At 44.8% G+C, this 12,983-nt stretch overlaps 1 long non-coding RNA gene across 1 annotated transcript in view; it reads left to right on the plus strand.

Annotated features, from left to right (window-relative positions):
• LOC311632123 overlaps positions 1-9,926 on the plus strand; it is a 76,286-nt gene extending 66,360 nt beyond the window's left edge. Inside the window, exon 3 of the long non-coding RNA XR_014796723.1 lies at positions 9,815-9,926. This is a non-coding gene — a long non-coding RNA (uncharacterized lncRNA). The remainder of the gene's footprint in view (positions 1-9,814) is intronic.
• Positions 9,927-12,983: the final 3,057 nt, after the last annotated feature.

The raw sequence follows: 12,983 nt of genomic DNA on the forward strand, positions 1-12,983 counted from the left end.
TTGATCTGTCAATTTCTGAGAAAGATGTGCTCAAGTTTCCCACTATGATTATGAATTTAATAGTTGCTATTGCCATTTGTTGCTATTGCCATTTGTAACACTTATTACAGTTAGTGCTGTGTTGGTTTGTGACTATTATCTTCTGATTATATTTTTAATCTATATAAAATATTCCCTTACCTTTGGCCTTGAATCCAATTTCTGTCTGTTAGTAATACTATTTTATAACACTTAGTAGGTTTTTCTCCAAGCATGCTAATCATTCTATTTTATGTCACTTTAAGTCTTTCGTAAACGTACAGTTCAGTCCCACCGGAAAGTCTATCTTTTAATGGGGGAATGAGACGGTTGTATTCATTGTAAACACTGGTCTGTTTGGACTTATCCCTGTCATTTTCTAGTATCCTCGTTGTTTCTCTCCCTTTTCTTTATTGCTATACTCATGTTTCTCTTGCTTTCTTTAGTGCTTCAAAAGCTCCTCGTCCGACTCTTCTTCAGTTGTTAGAGCATTTCACTCTCATCACTGTGAGGGGAAAATAATTTTAGTCCAGATTTGTATGCCGCCCCCCACAGGACAAACTTCCAGGGACACATTCTCGTTCTCAGACTGCTTCGTTTCCACAGTAGCCCAATCTTGTTTCACCGATGCAGTAACCCTCTGTGTCTGTCTGTCTATGTGCGAGTTCGGTTCTTTGCATTGGACTCCAGCTCAGGTTATTTTTATCTTTCTCAATTATGCAAATGATTTCCTCCAACATCTCCTGATTCTTGGGTGTCCAGTCACACATTTAAGTGCAGGTGTGTATGGATTGGAGTTGGCAATTCCCCACTGCAGCTCTCTCTGGGATGGCTGAGAACATTGTCAGTTAGGGGGTGTCCTAACAGCAGAGGACCCTCCAGAACCCCTCTCATAGGGAAGCTTCAGCCTGGGGTCAAGCCATCAGCCTCCCCCACTCAGCTCCATTCTGGGAAGAACTGGGCTTCTCTCCTCCTCTCCTTGCCCACCTCCATCTGCCGAGGCACCTTGTGCTCTCTGACTACTGTTCTTTCAAAGCCACTCTCAGAACACACTGCATCCAGCCTTCCACCTGCTGGGGGGAGGGTCCAGGTGTACGGATGCGGCTTGTAACCAGTTTCCCTCACAAACTTGTACCTGTGGTCTGCCTTCTCTATTAATGAGGGGTTTTCCAGCCCACCATTGGAAAGACTCACAGACTTCTGCCACGTTCCCTGCTGGGGTAGCGGTTTTCACTGTTCCGGTCTTTCATCAGTATCACTGGGGCACTGATGGTGCTCTTTCCATGCTGTTAAGGGTTTATTTTCATGTGCTTGGTCTGCCATCTTGAACCAGAGTCTGAAAGAGGGTTTAGGATGCCCTAACAGGTAGATGTTTGAGTAAAAAAAATTAATCACTTGGATTTATTTGTAGAAAAAAAAATATTTTAAAGAGCCATCACTTTTCCTGTACATGTCAAATATAATGTTAAGAGGATGAGGAAGTAGTGTGGACTGCTGCTCACGGAGGCTGGTGTTAAGCTGTGTTTGTAGAGCCGACACTGGTCATGTACACAGCTGCCTCTATTAAAATGTAACTATTAGCAAATGAAATTAAATACTTCCGTTGCCTAGTAACTAATCCAATCTGAGGATGAAGCAAAAATAGAATACATAAATTTAGAAATTTTTGGCCACTTGCCAAACAAAATATTCTTGCTTGTATCCTTTTGATCATTTGAGTGGAAGAAAGAGTATGATCATGCCAAACAAGTAACAGTTGCATTTAATTGCTGCTAAAAGTGAATACCCCTTGATGACTGAGCATATGAGAGAGAAGTGGGCTTTCCAAAGACCTCTAGCCACATCAGACCCCAAAATTACCAACTTAACGGTAGGAGCAGGAAGAAGTTCTGATTAACCAGTAGGAATTTATTTTTCTGACTCAATTAAAAAGCCAAAGGGCATGATATGATTTAAGTCACATTATACTGATAGAAGAAAAGTATAAACCTTCTGTTTCACCAAAACAGCTTTTCAGCAAGACCCAGAAAATTAAGAATCAGTTTAAGATTATATAGTACATGTTTAAGATTATACAGTACATGAAGTAATTACTGGGATCATATAACGGAGTTTAAAGAAATAACATGGTAAATTGACATTAAATGTGATGTCAGTTACTTCAAATATGTTTTTTAACTCCTTTTAAAAAATGAGGGGAAAAATGAAAAATTATCCCTCCCAAAAGAAAATAATTTAAAACTTAAGATTATTAAGAATAATACATGAATTCCTATTTACTCTAGTCCTAAATTAATTACCTTATCACTTCTCTTCCTCTCCTTCATACACAAACATATATACATACATATACACATATTTTGCTAAACCATTTGAGAGTTAATCTTCAAATATTTCAGCTTGTATTTCCAGAAAACATAACCAAATGCAATTATTCAATTCTGGAGATTTAACATTGATGTAATATTATTATATTCATACAACTGTATTGTGTTGACTGTATTGATACAGTATCACAATCCATATTCAAATTCTGCCGTTTGTCTCAATGATATCCTTTAAATAAATTTATTTATCTCCTGGTCCATGATCCAGTCCAGTAGTGTTCATTGCATTTGGCTATGTCTCTTAGATGTTCTGCCATCTGAAACACTTCCTAAGCCTCTCATGACATTTATACTTTTTAAGGGAACAGGGATGTCCCTCATTTTGGGTTTTGCTAATGTTCCCTCTTGATTAGATGAAAGTACATTTTTCTGTCATCAATTGAAATATTCTTTTGGGTAATCTAATTCCTTAAGAGGATTGTTAAGCAGAAGTCAGCCCCACCACCCCTAAGTGTGTCTGGGTGAGTGTGGCCCCAGTGCACTAAGCCAAGGGCTCTGGCCTCAGATCTCACTCAGCACAGAGTAGGCAGCTATTCATCCTAAAATAGGAAAGCAAGTGTTTGAGAAGTAAAAACTCCTAAAATAAAGGGCCACATACATTAGCAAACATACGTAGGCTATCTTAATAAGGTTAAGAAATATTTTTGTGGGAAATGTGTGTCAGAGCTTATGTTTACACAAGGTTGGATCTAGAAGAAGTATTTAGAGATTTTTTTTCTTGCCCCTGGAACTGAAGACCTCCATGTCTACGCCTTCCAGGGCCTAAGTTTTCTGCTGGCATGGGCCAGTTTCATCCATACCCATGGACACATGGTAAATTCTGAACAGCATCACAGTTCTGACAGCCTCTCTATGTGAGCTGCTTGCTGCTCAACTTAATTCCTTTCTTCAGTTCTTTCCTTCTCCTCCTCCCCTTTCTGTTTTTCTGCAGTGATTTCCAGTCTTAAAAATGCAGACCCGAAAGATCCTAGAAATTGTCTCTAGGCTGTGATGCCAGGGTCGTGAGGCTTTAACCACAGTACTTAGTGCATCCTTCTGGCGTATGGCTCTTGTCTGAGCCATAATTCTGAGCTTAGGTTTTTGCCTGCTCTCCATCTTCCACGAGAATCTCCTGAACTGCTTCCTCACTCTCCTGCTCTGTGCAAATCCCAGGGGAGAGTCGGCAGCTCTGTGGAACAAAGATGTCGCTTCTCATTCATTCACCAAGTATGTATTAAGCACTTACTGTGTGCCAGGCATTCTTCTTGGAGCTAGAGATACAGAGCTGAACAGGTCAGACCAGATTCCCCTCCTTATGGAGCTTATGTCCAATGGAGAGTCATGTGATACACCAGTAAAACAGTTCCAGGTGAAAATAGCTAACTTGGAAGACAGTGGGAAAGGCACTCACCCTGGCTCCCCAAGTCTGTCGTCTCTGCCCCGGTGCTGCTTTTCCCTGCGGCTGGATCCAGGATGTGTACGTGGGGAGATGTGAGCAGGGTCCCAGGAGCTCCTTATTGGCAGTCTATAGGAGATTCTAAGTCATTTGGGGTTTCTTAAGACAAAACAGCATTGTGTAGCATTGTAGAGGCAGAACCTGAGGTCAAGGAACGGCAGAAGAGTTCATATGATAATCTGAGACTAAAGAAATTGAACTTTTTATTTGTTCAAAGGGAAGCTAATAGGGCGTTAGCATTTGTTTGATTTTTATATGAAGATCAGAAGTATGTACAACAATTTAGGACAGATATCATCTTGCTTATGCTTCCTAGACAAGATGGGACTAGACCATATACTTAATTCAAATGATTGTAACTCTTGACGAGTGATTACCATTTCCTTCACAGTTGTCCCTAACAGCAGGCCGATGCTCCAGCCTCTGAACCAAACCAGTTAGGAAGAGCAATGTTATAGTGTATACTAGAGGCCCAGTGCATGAAATTTGTGCACGGGTAGAGTCCCTAGGCCTGGCTGGTGATCAGAGCTGATTAGATTCCCCACCTCCTCCTTCCCTCACTCTCTCAGTGCGCCACCCCATGCTGATCAGTGCACATCATAGTGAGCGATCAAACTCCTGGTCTCCCAGTCGAACTCCCAAGGGGACATTTTCATAGTAACCTTTTATATATATATAGATTACAGAAAAGTGTGCACACACCCTCCAGTAAATGTATGTTTTCACCAAACTGGGCCTAAGGCTCTTACTTGGAGGGTGAGGAACCAGGAGGGTCTGATGCCTATGACAGGACAGAACCATGACATCCAGCCAGGCCATCAGCCACACGCCATCAGTGAGCTGGGGATTTTGCCATCACTCTGTAGTTGGTTCCTCAGTCCCTCCCCCATGAATCTCAGGATTCCCATAGCCTTCATCCAGGGATGGGAACTATGGGCTGCATGGGTAGCCCTAGCCAGACGCCTTGAGGCTTACAGCTTGAAGGGGTGGGCGAGCCACTCCAGGGGGACAACATAAAGCACTACTATGTTTTCCTTTCCTCTGCTCAACTCATCCCAGAAATCCTGGAAACAGCAAATGCCCAAAGAAAGGGCTGAAATTAACAGCTGTTTCATATCCCAGCAATGTTGGGGACCACAGAGGTCTCCCTGGAGAGACTGTGGCCACATAACCCTCACCAAGTTCAACAGAGCACGGCCAGACTTCCTATCTTCAGGGGCTCGTGACACTTCAAAGCCTAGAAACAGAAAGTTCACCAAGAAGCACAACTCATCGGTGGCCCAATGCACAGCTTTCATCACAATGCAAGACCTGACAGGATTTATCAACCCCACCCACACTCAGCACCAGTTTGCAACATCAGAGGGCTCCTAAGCAAAAGATGCACCAAATGGTCAAAAGCAAGTGTCCCTCTGATTCCCAAGGACCTATACCGGCTTCCCCACCTCCACTTTGCTCCCATAGGTCCCCCACCATTCTCCTTCTCCTGGACCTCTGTGGCCCACACGTGCATGTTGTGCCTACCTGCTCTCTGGAGCAGTCTCCTGATCCAAGGCAGACTGAAAAAAGAAGGTAAAAACAATCTTCCATTTATGAGCTTCTTTGACTTTTTGATTACAATGCAAAAGTAACCTGAAAGATAATATGTAAACTTGAGGATCCAAATATCAATAAAAACATGGTGGTAAGCACTACATGTGCAGGATTGCCCTTGGAGACCGGCAGAATCCAGCAGGGAAAATCACTGCCCTTGGCAGCTCTGTGCATTCATTAGCACGGCTCCATTCTTGGTCAGAGGCCTTTAGTGACCGAATCTCCAGAGAAGCACACAGCTCGTGTGCCTGTGTGTAGAGGGCCACCACGTACCTCCCCGAGGGAGATCCTACCTATAACACTATTAAACGCAGAGCTTGTTCACTTCTGAGAATAAATCCAAAGAATCGAGAAACACCATTTCTGAAAAATATATACACCTCTATGTTAATCCAGCACTGTTTACAATAGCCAGCACTGTTTACAATAGCCAAGATTTGGAAGCAGCCCAAGTGCCCATCAGTAGATGAGTGGATAAAAAAAAGTTATGGTACATTTCCATAATGGAATACTACTCGGCTATAAAAAGAAAGAAAATCTTACCTTTTGTGACAGCATGGATGGACCTGGAGAACATTATGCTAAGTGAAATAAGCCAGTCAGAGAAAGACAAGTAACAAACAAAATAGAAACAGACTCATAGATATAGAGAACAAACTGACAGCTGTCAGAGGGGAGGGAGCAGGGTGAAAAAGGTGAGGGGATTAAGCAAAATCGAATAAAACCTCAGTTTGGTAATTACCAGAGGTAAAGGGGGGATAAATGGTGATGAAAGGAGACTTCACTTGGGGTAGTGAACACACAATACAATATACAGATGATGTGTTATAGAATTGTACCCCGGAAACCTATATAATTTTATTAACCAATGTCACCCTAGTAAGTTCAATAAATCATCTTTCCAAAAAAAAAAAAAAGAGCTTGTGGGTTATTTTACTATTAGATTCTGGTGCAGAGGCCCAGAGTGTTTATCATAATTTTATAGACACTGCTAACAAAAGCTTCGCTCACAGAGGAAAATGAAATGTTGCCGTTTGGTGGATGACGGTAGTGGGGCAGGGGATGGAGAGCTGCAGAAGGAGAGGGGAAGTGTCATTTTCTTTCTTTAGGAGAGAAAAATATGGGGCAAGCCATAAACATAGCCCCATTCCCAAGCCGGCAATTCTTACCCTTAATATGTTTTGTCAGGCAGGTCTTCAATACAGATTTAAATGAAATGCCAAGTAATTCCCACCTCTCAGCCGCTCACATCTGCGAACAATGGAGAGTGTTTTGATCAATGTCAGTTAATGGCACTTGCTCGCTTGTAGACTTAGTCCTATCAGCAGAGACTAAGGGAGGGGGCACGGGTGGTGTCTGTGTGTGGAGAGGAAAGATCTGTCCATAATCCCTTTCTGGCTGATTTGGTTCGTAATAACCTAAATTGAAAGCCAACTAACAAAATCAGGATGGCAAGATAAACTGACCCTTTGTTGTTAATTAGGCTGAAAGCATAAAAACATGATTTCCAAGAGCGGAGTCCCCTGGGAGGAGGATCTCTCTGCATTTGGACTGCTTCATCAGGCAGATTCTATTTCCGTGGAAGGAAAGGGGGACAGCTCTATTGCTGGAGTCCGAGCCCCTGGTTCATCTGGGGTGTTCACAGCAAGTCTCAGCCCTTGCAGTCCATTCCCTCCCGCCCAGGTCCATTCTGATAGAAAGCAGACACAGTGAACCCCACGCGATCTCATTCCCCCGCACCCCACTGCCTTGGCAACTGCATTCCCAACTCCCCAGTGTGGGGTCATTGAAGAGCAGGATAAAAACGAAGTGCCTGCAAAATTCTGTCCCCAAAGATTTAAATCCTCGCCTTCTCATGACTTGCACGTGCTGTGTCCTGATTTGCTCAGCCTGTTTAAGCTTGGTTGGATGTATTAATATTGATAGTTTTCACTGTTCTTTTATTGTTAGAAGGAGCTTTTACTGGAAGTTGCTGGCTAATGGTATAGCCAAGTAGGCAGCAGTTAGCAGCAGCAATCATTGGGAAGGAAGTCTCCTTGTTTAAAGTCTCATCCCTTAAATTGGTCTTCTCTTCAGGGTAGCCAGGACCAGCCTTTTAACTTGACTTTGGTGCTCATGTGTTTATTGATCACTGGTTACCCAACTTTGTCGTGTCTGACTCACTTTCCTCAGATGTTGAAGCAGAAATTCCCGTAGGAATGCCTCAAAAGTGAGAAAAGTCTCTTCCTGCAACTAGAATGAGAATTTCAAGGGCAAGAAGACTAAAACAGGGGGTGTGTCGAGCTCAACTGTCCTCACTATTAGTTAATAGCATTTGTACCCATGCTCATCTGGTTTGCTCCCCACAACGACCCTTGGGGCGGATAACTGTCCCCCTTTTACCAAGAGGAGAGATTGAGCTCACAGGGCTTCCCCAAGACCCTATCTTTTTAACCCCATGTCCCAGCTCTGCATTTAGGAATCCTACACTTTCTCATGCACATTTCAGAAGCAACCTAAGTATTTAAATCTTAGATAATCTGAAATGTCCACTTTGCTGCCAATTCCAGGCTTTTGGAAACAAGTTTAAGGAATGCTTCAAAAGCAGGAGTGAAATGGAGCAACCAGGGCATTTGGAGAAGCTAGGAGCCTGCCAACCGGTGAGGAAAGGAAGGGCGAGGCTTCCCGACAATGCCCGGAGCTGGCGGACCATGGACAGAGCCCAAGTCCTGACCCTCATGACCCACGTGAAAGCCACTTTCCCACCTCGCCTCACCACCCACTCCTTGATCCAGAGGCAACTTTATCTCCTCTTCAAGGGAAATCAAACCAACCTCCCTATCTTGTCATCACTCCCACTGTGGGCACATAGGTGAGGTCAAGTCCCCATTTCCTCACCCATGAAGGGAGCAGTGATACCCATCTCCCCGTGAGGCTTGGAGAGAAGGTGTGAGCGCACCTGGGCCACCGTGCATAGTCAGGCTTGGTGAAGGGTGGTCACTGCAGCAGAGGCATTCCTGAAGCTGCCAGCTGGTCCAGACATCTCTGCCCCTCCTCAGCAGGCCCGATCTCACAGACTGTGGTTGATAACAGCTCACAATCTTGTGGTGTTTGGAGGGAGCATACAGGTTCTGGCTGGCCACCCGCATCCCTGCCTGCAAAGACAATTTGAGAGGTCGCTGGAAGGCAGCTCTGTTGGACTCCAGGGCATTTCCTCAGGCTTGTTCCACAGGGACCCTTTCATGGTCCGGCTTCTTCCATCTCCAGCCCAAGTGAAATCTCTGCACAACACCAAACCAGAGCTGAGCATCTGTTAGCAAATCAGCAAATCTCTCGCTTCCCAAAGAACTGTGATTCCACCGGTGGAAACTAGGGGAGCAACAATTTGGGGCCCAGAAGCCCCTTGGGCAGACAGGATGGCATTCCTCTGGAAAGATAACGTTTTGCAAATTTATATTGGTGAAAGCCTAACGAATGCAAGTAAGAATGGCTTTAAGGATAGGCTAAGAAGGATGAAATAGATTTTCAACTTAACATGTTAGCTCAAGCAGCTGGAAGGGGCTATAAGAGATTGCTTTGCTGATTGGCTAAAAATTGGGCTCAATGGTTCTATGATACATTCATTGAGGTCCTAGGTTTTCCCTGCATGATGTAGAAGGAAGGAATCAAGGCGTAGGAAGGCCAGGGTGTTGGAGTGGATTTATCACGTATGCCCTGCACACACATCCTCACCCTGTCCTCAGAGCAGGCTCAGAGGGCACTCCCTGCTAAGACCCTGAGAATTAAGTTAGGGAGGGGGTGCCAGCCGCCCTTTAGAGCTCTGTGGTGGCTGAACTCTGTAGGCTGGGCATGCTGGGGTCACTGCATGGCAGAGGCCAGGGACAAAGTGGGCAGTTACCCAATGTGCATCAAGATGTTTGCTCAGTATTGCTGTCCAGCTCTCCTACCAACTGACCCACATAATGTTTCCTTTCTCCATTGCTTTCACTGTGCATACCTAAACACTATGTAGTCTATCTTGACTGTGAATCACCAATCCTCTACTTTGATCCCTTTTTATTTTTTCCTCCTAATCTGATATTGGAGTAAATCACTTCCAAGAACATAGTGGGTTCAACTAACATGCCATCCTTCGACATAATGAAGTCAGAGCCCAGAAGCGTTACTTAGAAGGAATGCTCCAAGTGTGTACTATTCCTCCAGGGCTCCCCAAGGCAGAGGCAGCTATGGGGATACCCCACTGTGGTATTTGGGGCACCTACTGGTGAGCCACTGATGACAATGATCGCTGTGAATATTAAGCCCAAGGAGAATCAGTGGTATTGTCCCCATTTTACAGATGAGGAAACTGTCAGCTAATTATTGGCAATCTGTCTCACGGACCTTTACCCTTCCACCCTAGGTGCCGGTGTCTCTGTGGGAGTCCTCTCAGACCTTCTTCACACAGAACTTCCTACCGACTCGCTCTGATGACTACTAGGTGCTCAGGCACTCAGAAGCAGCCACGAAAGGTGAGCAGTCTCTTATAGTTACACGTGCTTGGTGGCAGTGAGGAGAACACTTTGTAAGTGACAAAGCCTTATTGTCACTGAACAAGACAATATGTCCACATAAGCCAGTTCCCTGTTCTGTGTGACACAGCTGAAAGTTGGGGTAGATGAGTGGTGGCCCGGGGTCACACGGGCTGAGTGACAGCATCTCTCACCTGCCTCCAGGGCTCCTCTTGAAGAAGCCAGGCCGTGATCTCATGTAACTTCCATAGCTGCCTGTTAGCAGGTGACTCAAACTGAAAAAGGCAATAGAGGTTCAGTTCAGAAGTGTCGCTGGGCACTGCTGTGGTGAACGCTCCCTCCCAGTCCTGCTGCTGTGCAGCCTGCTCACCTGAACTTCCCACCAACTCAGTCTGAAGAAACGCTGTGGGCCAGCTGCCTTGTCCTTTACCACCTCTTCATCACTTTGCTGGTCTGAACCCATGAAAGGAATAAAGAAAATAAACAATATTAACTATGAAGTAAAAATTTAAAACATCAAAGACCTTTACAAAATATGTATGGCCCCTACCAACCTGTGACTTCCATAAAGGTTAATAGGTGCCTCCAGAAGTTTGCTCAAAGCCCCACTGCCTCAGTTTTCCCCATCTGCAAAATGGGGACAAAGCCATGGCCCATTCCCCATCTTCTCATGGCCCACTTTAGGGCCTGACAAGGACAAGAGGCACGGAGGTCAGGTGTATCTTCAGCTAAGAAGACAAGCTTTGCAGAGTTTCTCATTTCACCCCTTTTCCTGACCCCCAGGTCTGAAGCTGTTGCCTCTGTTAGTGAAAGGACAAAGGAATAACATCAGCTAGGTTGCAGGCTTAGTATTTTGTCTTAAGAGTATTGCATCTATCCCTAAAACAGGAAACTCTTCATCTTCTTGCCACTTGTGTTTAAGACATCAAAGTACTAGTATGTTCCTAGAAGCATTGCATCAAATGAGAGCTAAGAGGCACTTACGGGTGCTGTGATAATGTCAGCTGTGTCCTGTCACTTTGTCTTTAAAAAATACACAAATTGCAAGGAACCACCAGCCCACCCTAGCCACTGAAGATCTTCAGCCCAGAGTTAAGATAGCAGGTTCTTGATAAGTTGCACCTTCTTTGGACTAGAATGGCTGCCATGAAATTCACCAGAGTCCCAACATTATCTTTTCAGGGTCTGAAGACAGAAGGAGTGTGACTGTTTTCTGGAAATTTATTGCAGACTAGAGAGTGAGGCTGTACCTTTGACTAAGAAGACAAGCTTTGCAGAGGGTCTTCTCAGACCTTTTTCTGAGCCCAGGGCTCCCCAAGGCAGAGCCAGCTGTAGGGACACCCCACTGTGGTATTTGGGGCACCTACTGGTGAGCCACCGATGGCAATGATGGCTGTCCTGGTGGTGGAGCTCTGGGCCCCTCCAGGGCCACCTGGGTCTGGACTGTGAGACCTATCCAGAAGGTCTCTCCTGAGCCCTGAGCAGGCAGCGGGAAAGGAGAGATCAGTCACCTTACAGACACCTCAGGTCTGGTCAGTGGGCGATGGGGCTTTGAGTGCAAATGAAGACAGGAATGTCCGGTTCATTTATTAATACTGGACACTTGTCACACACCAGGTTAGGCAATAATCCTTCTATTGTCAATACCAGGAGTTTGTGAGGGGCTTTTTCAAAAGAAATCCCTTTTCAGAGAGATATGTAGATGGGCTTCTATACAATGGGCACATCCCCAAAATGAAGTGAATCTCATGTAATAGTCACGGTATCAAGAAAACTTGCTTTTTAACAGGAAACTAGAACTCTTGAAGTCACTCCTTAGTTTGTATAAATAGAGGTTCCCATGTATTGTTTCTTTAAAGCAAGGTTTGCCTGCACCTGGTTTGGTTCTTTAAATAGTAACAGAATTATTCAGGAAAGGCAAGGAGCTGACAACTGTTTGAAAGCTCTTAGCACCTCAGATCTTAGCCACCTCTGATGAGCACGTGGGATTTTCACTTCCCTGTAATCACCCTTCCCACACACACATACCTTCATCAAGCCTAGTAACAGAGATGACCACAGTAAAATAAAAAAAGAAAATTCAACAAACTTCAGGCATTTTCAAATTCCATGAATAATCAGAAGCAGGTCTCTTTCAATTGAATGAAACTGTCAGATTCTTTTGAGTAGAGGGACACAAGTGCTAAGCACATCCCTAGAACCACCAAAGAGACCAGATTTAGCCTACTTTTATTTGATTGAAAAGGGGAGAAACAACAATACACAACTGAAGCACCAAATTCACACCATAGAGAAATGAAATTAAAGAAAAAAATGAAATTATACATTCCCTCCATAATGCTTCAGTAGCATTCATGGCCAAAGATAATTTTCTGACAGTGAACCACTAAATAAAGCTTCCTGCAACACATGGCACAGAGCAGGCTTCTCAAACTTCCACGCTTATTATTCTGCTCCCAGCCTTTCTTTCCCTCCCCCCAGAAGGCTGTGCTCGCATCCAGCAGCCCATTACAAGGCAGAGCTTCACCTCTGCGAGATTAATCACGAGCAGGGCCAAGTGTCAGGCTGGGATGTGAGACTGAGCCTGCCGAAGGACATGCAGCGGGAGGCTAATGCTGCCTTTATCCAGAAAGCAAAGTTTAGAGCTGTTTGCATTCTGCTAGGTGAGCATGGCTCTCTCCAGACCTAACCTAGGTGGACTGCCCTCTCAGCAGGAATCCTCGCCAAGGCAGCACACAGGTGTGCCTCAGTGGACCCACCTGAGCCACGGAGGCCGGAGTCAGAACTGCTCATTCTGCAAATAGCTTGATTTCCTCGTGCTTTAATTAGCATAAAGTATTACAAACCCATTTTATTCAAGAGACTGGTAAATGGAAACTGGATTAAGATATATAATAGACCTGGTGGCCAGCTTCAGACCACACCAGAGCACCACCCAAACAGCTCTATAAACAACAGACCTGAAGGGCAGACTCGGTTGGCATCAGAGCCTTGGAAAGGCAACTCCTGCACTGTGGGGTCAGTCCATGCACAATAGCTCCTCTGGTGTAGTCACAGCCA

The sequence above is a fragment of the Pipistrellus hanaki genome, assembly GCF_964339955.1.
Source record: "Pipistrellus hanaki genome assembly, chromosome: 13".
NCBI classification, from domain to species: Eukaryota; Metazoa; Chordata; class Mammalia; order Chiroptera; family Vespertilionidae; genus Pipistrellus; species Pipistrellus hanaki.